Raw genomic sequence first — 9,911 nt, forward strand, 5'->3', positions numbered from 1 at the left:
GACCGAGACCACTTCACAGGCGATTTACTACTTAGCTCATCAGGGTACTTTTCAGTGAAAATTAAATGAAGATACAAATAATCGAGTAATAGTAAAATGGGCCATTATCTTAACACTGAGAAATGGAATAGTAAATCTAAATTAAGCAGCTGTAGAACTAAACATGCTGTTATTTCATCATTATAGTGTTCGCAGATACTTTGACCACGTATTGTAATTCTATATATATATTCATGTTCATTCATCCATCCACCCATTTCCTGTCATCAACCCATCTACATATCAATTATATAATAAATAAATAAATAAATAAATAAATATATATATATATATATATATATATATATATATATATATATACATATACATATATATATATATACATAAACATATATATATATATATATATATATATATATATATTAATTACGGAGAACGGGAGATAACTGCGAACTTGACCTAAGAAAGAGCAAAGATTTAAAGGATTTATTGATTGGCGAACAGGCCTGTTGGAATAAAACGCGTCAAATTTATTAACAAAGCGAACCAAGAATTTGAGTGTCAAGGACGAAATGATAAATAGAAATAAAGGAAGCATATCAATTAGAAGAGGAAGGAGGAACTTCAACATAGAAATTCTATTTTGAATTTACAGAACGAATGGAGGGTTTAGCATGAGTAAATTCGTATGAAAATGACACTGAATTATCCTCTGCATCGGGTATTCAGAGCAGGAAGGTTCGATGTACCTGGAAATCGAATATTCCACAGAGAAGCAAATATTCATCTGGGGATATATAGGGGAATAGTATATGCATACTTATGGTGTATATATTGTATATTATCAACATTAAACCATGCTTTCACAAACACAAACATATACCATGATTCTGACTTAGACTATCACAAGCTTAGGTGTCTTCTCTTTCTGTCACACACACACACACACACTACTTCCTTATTGTTTTTTATTAGTCACTCACAAACGTTTATTCCGAATAAAAACGTACCTGTAAACCCGATGCATTTCCTAACACCCATAGTTTCTCGTCTTAGAAATGAAAGGGAAAGCTGATTCCAGTCCTGCTAGAACGGGAGTCATTAGCATTGATGAGAGCCGTAGAAACCTCAATTAGAATATAACTTTTGTAGTTATTCATCCCCATCAGGACTATTTTCCTTGTCGATTATACCGTTGTCATTAACCACCATGGTAAGTAGAATTCATCTTGCTGATTTTTTTTTTCCAATTTTGCATTTTGAATTTGCCAAAGCGAATAATGATCATGAGAACTGTGTAGGTAAAATGATGTCAGTGCTTATTGTTACAAGGGAAAGAATTATTGAGATGACAATGATAGTTTATTTACTACAAAGGTAACTGAAAAGAGCATCAAAGTACTTGGAGGTGCCGGGGATTGAACCCGGGTCTTCTCACATGCGAAGCGAGCACTCTACCTCTGAGTTACACCCCCATATAACTCTGTATGCAAACACAAGAATCGATGAAAAATTGAAAACTAGCTTTATGAATTGGCTAGGAATGAAATATAGCAATGACACTACTACTGCATGATTAAGTCTAATAATAATAAGTGATAATAGTAATAATTATAAAAAAATGATGATAGTAATAATGCTGATTTATAATAAAGATGATAGTAACCTACCATATCATATTAATCAAGGAAATTAGTTCCTTGGCTGTAGTTGTAGCCGAAGTAAGAAAATAAAATTTACGCATTTAAATACGTGTATGTTATGGTTAAAACTGCCCCTATAACTCCCCCCCCCCTCCTCCTAAATTCAATGCAATTCAAAACATTTACAAATCATAGACAGGCATTTGTTTATCACATAAGGCCTTGTCAGTGAGTTTATATATTGATATGGAAATGTATGCATAAAGTGCAATACGTACATGACTCTGAGAAAGAGTACTGGTAAATATAATGTGGTAATATTGGGCATAAAGTTATACTCTGATATAGGTACTAATCATTTAAGGGCTGCAGATGTAGAACTCTGTGACAGGCAGCACTACTAAACTCCTGTTTGGTAATTTTACTTCAGCATTCTTTTTATGAGCTGGCTACGAGATGTCTGTCGGCCCCCATGGCTCGGGAGCTGATCCCAGCAGCGAGAATAGCCTCCTTCTCCAGGACTTTGCTAGGTCCCAGAAAATGAGGATCTCTGGCTCCTGGTACCAGCGCTCCAACTCGCATCGCTGGACTTGGTACAGCGATACGGGTACAGTGGCCAAGGAGATCGACCACATCCTTGTGAGCACGCGATGGAGGATCCTCCAGAACTGCAGGGTTTACCGGAGTGCTGAGTTCTGTGGCACCGACCATAGGCTGCTTGTGGCTACCCTGCGGGTCCACTTCAAAACTCCCCGTCCTTCCAGTGGCCACCCTAAGGTGTTTCACTTGGACAGACTAAGGGAGGAGGAGTGTGCCCGTGGGTTCGCCACGGCAGTCTCTGACCGATTCTCAGAAACCAGCAACCTGACGGATCCAGTTGCTCTGTGGGAGTCCTTCAAGCGCGTAACACTCGAAGCAGCTCAGGAGTCCATTGGCGTACGCTCAAGGACAAGGCAGAATACCATCTCCCTGGAGACATTAGAGGCCACTGAAGCGTGTCGCAAGGCTCGGCTAAATGGGAATCAAGTCTTGCGTCGTTCCATGGTGCGTAGGGCTCGGACACTGCTGAGAAGGGACAAGGAACAGTTCATCAGGAATCTTGCTGAGGAGGTCGAAGGCCATTTCTTGGTAAATGACCTTCGCCCTGCCTACCAAGCCCTGAGAAAACTGAACCCTAAGCCCTCCTCACAGATGACTGCAGTCAGATCAGCGGATGGACGGATCATCTCAGATCATGTTGGGGTTCGTGAACGTTGGGCTGAGTATTTTGAACAGTTGTACCAGGTGGATCCTCCAACAGTTAGCTTGGATGCAAGCGATGTCTCAGTGCCTGTGCCGGACCCACCCATCAGCGAGGAACCTCCTACCCTAACAGAGGTTAGGCTGGCGATTTCCAAGTTGAAGAGTGGGAAAGCTGCAGGCATATGTGATATCCCTGCTGAACTGCTAAAGGCTGGGGGTGAACCTATGGCTCGGGGCCTGCATACAGTCCTGACTGCCATTTGGCAGTCTGGTACCATTCCCCCTGACCTGCTGAGGGGCGTGGTCATCCCTCTCTGGAAGGGGAAAGGGGATCGATGGGACTGTAGCAACTACCGTGGCATTACACTGCTCAGCATACCAGGCAAGGTTCTCGCTCACATTCTTCTGAAACGGATCCGCAACCACCTACTGAGGCACCAGAGACCGGAGCAGTCTGGATTTACTCCTGGCAAGTCCACAATAGACCGTATCCTAGCGCTTCGAGTAATTGTGGAACGCCGTCGTGAGTTTGGTCGTGGGTTGCTTGCAGCCTACATCGACCTCAAGAAGGCGTTTGACTCGGTGCATCGGGAATCGCTATGGGAGATCCTGAGGCTCAGGGGAATTCCGACACAGATTATTGGCCTGATAGCAAGCCTCTATACTGGTACTGAAAGTGCTGTAAAGTGTGGTGGGGGTATGTCGAACTTCTTCCCTGTTAATTCAGGGGTGAGGCAAGGCTGTGTCCTTGCACCCACACTTTTCAACACTTGTATGGACTGGATAATGGGCAGAGCTACTAGCCAAAGTCAGTGCGGAGCAACACTAGGCAATATTAAGGTCTCGGACCTTGACTTTGCCGACGATGTTGCCATCCTATCTGAGTCCTTGGAGTCACTTGTGGCGGCTCTTGATGCATTTAGCAATGAGGCGAAGCCCCTAGGCTTAGAGGTCTCCTGGACCAAGACCAAGATTCAGGACTTTGGGGGCCTGTTAGGGGAACCCGTTCAGTCGATCCATGCTTGCGGCGAGGACGTTGAAGTCACAGAAAGTTTTACATACCTTGGTAGCGTAGTCCATATCTCTGGGTTGTCAGACCAGGAAGTCAGTAGACGGATTGGTCTGGCAACAGGAGCCATGAACTCGATCAACAAGAGCGTTTGGAGATGTCGGTACCTATGCAGAAGGACCAAGCTGCGTGTCTTCAAGGCCTTGATACTTCCAGTTTTGCTCTATGGAAGCGAAACCTGGACGCTATCCAGTGCCTTGGAGTCTCGCCTTGATGCCTTTTGTAACAAGTCCCTTCGCCGGATCATGGGGTACAGTTGGCAGGACCACGTGTCCAACCGGCGGTTACACCGTGAGACTGGCATGGGACCTGTTACTTGCATAATCCGGGATCGCCAACTCAGGCTATATGGCCACCTAGCTCGCCTCCCTATGGACGACCCTGCCCACCAGGTTGTCTCTCTGCGAGACAACCCTGGGTGGAGGAGACCTGTGGGACGTCCTAGGAGATCATGGCTTGGGCAGCTCGACGAGACCTGTCGTGAGGAACTAGAGATGGGCCGTGTGCCTGCCTGGAGACTCGCCTCGAGGGATCCTCGTGGCTGGAAGCGAAGGGTGGATGCGGCCATGCGCCCCCGTCGGCGTTAGCCCCTTGATGATGATGATGATTCTTTTTATACCTCTCCCCCCCAAAAAAAAAATCGTTTACAAACAGGAAAGGCTGCATTCCTATCAGGTAATAGCATCCCTTACGAAGACGAAAGTAGCGAAATAACGTAACAAGGAAAAGTACTTGTAATTGCAATCATATGTCAATGAGATGGATGTAGTCGGTGCAAGATCAAACACTCAGCATCAGTGTGGAAGGGAGCCAGTGAGCTTCCGTTTGTTCCCTTTGGTAGAAGATAGGGACTACGAGATGCGTCAGGATACCTTGATGTTGATTTCATTACTGGTAAACCATTAGTGTTTCTTAGATGTCAGAGACTTTGGTGATGATACGTTATCGCCTCCCATTTCCCTTTACTATTGCCTACCATCCCTTGCCATCTCAACCCCTCTCCCCTTCCGCCCAGTTTTTCCTCATTGACCCCCTTGAGTCTTCTAGAGTTCCCGAGGGAGCGATACTGTCGACTTTGGGAAACCCTAGTCTAGCGCGAACCAATCCGTTGGAGTAGCATATCCGATGAAATATCAGTCGATTCCACGTCAGACATAACAGCAGCGTCGTGTGTCATGAACCGCCCCTTGCATTTGTAGAATTTAGCTTTATGGCCGAGATCATTTCATCTTTTTAATGAAAATTATTCATTACCAATGGAGATAGAAATAAAAAAAATTATAGTTTTTTTTTTTTTTTACCTTTATATATATTTTGATTTCGTATCGTTATTCCATTTATGTAATATAAATCTATCGACATATGTTATTATTTTTATTTCGGAAATCAGAAAATAAGCGACCTGGCGAGAGAAGGATTTAAAAGGATTTTTCCTCTGGCGAAAAGGCCTATTGCAGTAAAACGTGTCAATATGATCAACAAAGCGATCCAAGACTTTGAATGTCAAGGACGAAAGAACTAATAGAAATAGAAAAGGCATATCAATCAAGCGAATTAAAAATTAGAATAGAAATAGGACCTTGAACTTAGAAATTCCATATTGAATTTACGAAACGAATGGAGACGGATTTAGCATGGGAAAATTCATAGAAAAATGACTCCGTATTTCTTCGGAATTGGAAATTCGGAACGGGAAGGTTTAAAGCAACCGGAACGGAATATTCTACAAGCACAGACACACACAAGTTCTTGTTCACGCGTATGGAGAAACATCAGGAAAAAAATATATTTATACTTTTGGTGTATACAATATATATTATCTAACATTAAACCATGACTTCACAAACACACACAAACATATAACATGACTCGTACACAATCACAAACCCAACTATATTCTCTTTCTGTCACACAAATGAAAATTACTTTACATCCATACTGTTTTTATTAGTCAGACACAAACGTCTGTTCGTGCACTTCTCCATAAGAACGTGTAAACTCCCAGTGCATTTCCTAACATTAATAATATCTCGTCTTAGAAATTAATGAGAGTTGTAGAAACCGCAATTAGATAACCTTTTTAGTAACTCCCTGTAAGGTTGATTTTCCTTGTCGCTTACACCATTGGCATTAACCGCCATGTTAAGTAGAGTTAATGTTGCTGATTTTTTTTTTTTTACTTTGTCAAAGCGAATAGGAATGAAAGAGTGACAATGGCAACACTATTGCATGGCAAAACTTTACAGTAATAGTAGTAATAATGATGATACTACTACTACTACTACTACTACTAAAAATAATAAATAACAATATTACTATGAATAACAGTAAGTTATTTAATTATTAATCATGCAAATTAGTCCCTTGGCTGTAGATATAGCCGTAGAAAGAAAATCAAAGTTAAAATCTTAAACAGCAATGAATCCTTACTTTTCAAGTTTATGTTAACATTAAAACTGCACCTATATCTCTTAGGCCACATCCCCTCCCCCTCCCCCCCCCTCCCCCCAAATGAAACATTTTCTCTTTTAAAAACAGGAAAACTATAGTTATAGGAGCTAATGTGTTCCCTTACGAAGCTGAAGTTCTGGAAGTAGCAAAATAGTAGAACAAGAAAAAAGTACACTCGCTGAAAATAGTATCTTTTCTCTGGGAGCAGATGAAACCGAAACGATCACTAGGAGTTGATGTTGATACTTATTTTCAAAGCTCGGAACAGATGAACCTTCATAATGTGTTCGAATAGTGTTTCGGAGTTGATAAACCTAGGGTCACATATCATGCCAGGTATTAGCATAGACCATTTATAGCGTCATAATTACGCTTTACTCTGAGGGACTATCAAGATCTAAAATATCAAAGATTAGGTATTGCGAAGCCAACTACTTCTCTCAGGATCCAGCAACACTAAGCAACTGGATCCACAAGGCCAAAAATGGACGCCCTACATGCATGGCAGAGGAGAATGATCAAGTGAATGTCATTCAAAACTATAAATCAGTGAGTTGTATGAGAAACAAATAAGAACCTTTCTTTGGAGTGCATGAATTTCATGAGCTAATGTGTTTGAGAAGGGTGCGTGACCGGTAGTTGCTCCATCCCCTTACCGTGAGTCATTTTCTTCTTATTTATTTTTATTACTATTATTTTTTAACAATGCATCGCTACTACCAGAGGCACGAACCTCTTTTGTTCAGCACGCAGACTGTCAGAAATTGCTGGGTAGTCTGTATGGGAGTTGACGGATGTAGAACCCCGAGCTGAGGCCATTTTACCTCATTCAGCATAATATCCCTATACACACGAGCAATATCGTGAAGGTGTGATATTGGAAACACCCCAAGATTACGCCGTGGCAGATTCACCTACATCGCCAGATCTCATGTGGCAGATTCAACTACATCGCCGTATCTCAGTCTCATTGAGAATGTTTGGGCAGCCATGGCCAGAGACTTCCCCAAGGATCATACCCGTAATCGTCACATCATCGTTTTCTCAGTAATTACGACATAGGGATGATTACGCCCTGCTGACGGACGCCAGTTAACGGAGGCCAGTTAACGGAGGCGTTAGTGGCATCCATTCCATACTGACTTGCCAGCGTTCGCCAAGCTGGTGGCGGTAACACGAAGCATTAATAGTATTATACATTTCAAAACCCTAAATTTTAAAATGTAGCCGAGCGAAGTAAAGAAAAGTTGTTTTTTTTATTATTATTAGGTATTCTAGAGGTGTTTTCAGCTAAAACCGGATCTATATAGGTATAAGAAAAAAAAAAAAAAAAAAAAAAAAAAATTGTGGACATGCTGTCGCCTTCCACTTACCCCCGCTATTCCCTACCATCCTCTTCCAACCCCTCTCCCCTTCTGCTCAATTTGTCCTCACCGATCCCTTGAATTATCCAAAGTTCCCCAGGGAGCCGCACCGTTGACCTTAGGGAAACACTGGTCTAGCGTGAACCGATCTGTTGGAATAGCATATCCGATGAAATATCAGCTGATTCCGCGTCAGATGTAATAGCAGCGTCGGCTTAACACAGAGTGTGTCATGAAGCGTCCCTCGCATTTGCAGAATTCAAAATTAGTTTTATGGCCGAGATCACTTCTCAGCTTCTCAGATTTGCTACTTAATTTATTAATTAATTTTTAATGAAAAATATTTAATACCAATGGAGATGAAAAAAAAAAAAAAATGAATAATAGTAAAATAGGCCATTATCTGCAACACCGTAGTCAATCTAAAAAAACATCATTTTCATCTTTATATTGTTCGTACACATTTTGATCTCGTATCGTTTTTCCATTTACATTCATCATTCACCCGTATCCTGTCATCAGCCGCGAACACGACCTAACAAGAAGATTTAAAAGGATTTTTACATTGCAAACAGGCCTATTGCAATAAATCGCGCAATATGATTATCAAAGCGAACCAAGAATTTGAATGCCAAGGGCGAAAAAAACTAATATTAAGACATTCAAAATTAGAAAAGGAAATAGTAACTTCAATCTAGAAATTCCATATTGGATTTTAGCATGTGAAAATTCATAGAAAAAACGACACCGCGTTTCTTGTGAATCAGAAATTCAAAATGGGAAGATTTAAAGGATCCGGAACGAAATATTCCACAGGCACACACAAACATGTTCATCTTATTCATTCATATGGGGAAACATCGGGAAATAGTATTTTCATATTTATGGTGTATATAGTTTTTATTACTTAAAGTTAAGCAATGACTGCTAACACGCACAGACATATAACATGACTCACGTGTACACAATCACAAACTCAAGTATTTTCTCTTACTCGCTGTTACACACATACTACTTACTTTACATCCATACTGTTTTTGTTAGTCACACATAAACGTATGTTCGTGCACTTCTGCATAATAACGTTTAGACGACCCAATGCATTTCTTGAATTCATAGCTTCTCCTCTTAAAAATGCTAGCATTAAAGCAGGCTGTATAAACCGCAATTAGAATATTACCTTTCTAGTAAGTCATCCCTATAAAGCCCATTTAATTTGTCGGGTACACCGTTGTCATTAACCGTCATGTTAAGTAGAGTTCATCTTGCTGAATATTTTTTCTTTATTTTGCATTTTGACTTTGCAAAAGCGAAGAATGATCATGAGAACTGCGTGAGGATAATGATGGCGATGCGAATTATTAAGAGGGTAATTGAAAAGAGCATCAAAGTACTTGGAGGTGCCGGGGATTGAACCCGGGTCTTCTCACATGCGAAGCGAGCACTCTACCTCTGAGTTACACCCCCATATAACTCTTCGTATGCAAACTTACGAAAAGTGATGAATAAATTAAAAGCATCAATACGAATTGAATAGCTCTTCTACACTTTGCAAATCAGACACTCAATAAGGAAATGAGAGAGTAACAAGGAAAGCACTACTGCATGACAAATACTCTAATTATAATAAATAACGGTGATAATAAATATTAGTAATATTAATAATACTTATAATAATAATAACAGTAATAATAGCAATAGTAATATTTAATAGTAATAATTTCAATATAAAATAAGAATAACAATTGATAAGTAATAATAGTAATAAAATTATTAATTAAATAAATTAGTCCCTTGGCTGTAGGTATAGCTGATGAAAGAAAATAAGAGTTAATATGTTAAACAGGAATTCACCCTTACTGTGCATTATATACTTAAATGAGTTTTGGGTTAACGTTAAAACTGCCCCATACCTTATAGGCCACCCCTAAAAAAAGTAAAAAATAAATAAATATATAAATAATAATGCATTTCAAACTCAAAACATATTTACAAATCATAGACAAGCATATATTTATCTCATAAAATACGAACTAGAAGTAGCGAAATAACAGAACAAGGAAAAAGTACTGGTAACTGCAATTAAATGTAAATGAGATGGATGTGGTCTGTGCAAGATCAAGCGCTCAGCATCAGTATGGA

The 9,911-nt window shown here is 40.2% G+C and overlaps 2 non-coding genes across 2 annotated transcripts; both read right to left on the reverse strand.

The window, feature by feature from the left end:
- Nucleotides 1-1,403: 1,403 nt before the first annotated feature.
- Trnaa-cgc lies at nucleotides 1,404-1,475 on the reverse strand. Its single transcript has one exon. It is a non-coding gene; the product is annotated as a tRNA-Ala (tRNA).
- Nucleotides 1,476-9,164: 7,689 nt separating this feature from the next.
- On the reverse strand, nucleotides 9,165-9,236 carry Trnaa-cgc. The gene has a single exon. It is a non-coding gene; the product is annotated as a tRNA-Ala (tRNA).
- Nucleotides 9,237-9,911: the final 675 nt, after the last annotated feature.

The sequence above is a fragment of the Penaeus monodon genome, chromosome 6, assembly GCF_015228065.2.
Source record: "Penaeus monodon isolate SGIC_2016 chromosome 6, NSTDA_Pmon_1, whole genome shotgun sequence".
NCBI lineage: Eukaryota > Metazoa > Arthropoda > Malacostraca > Decapoda > Penaeidae > Penaeus > Penaeus monodon.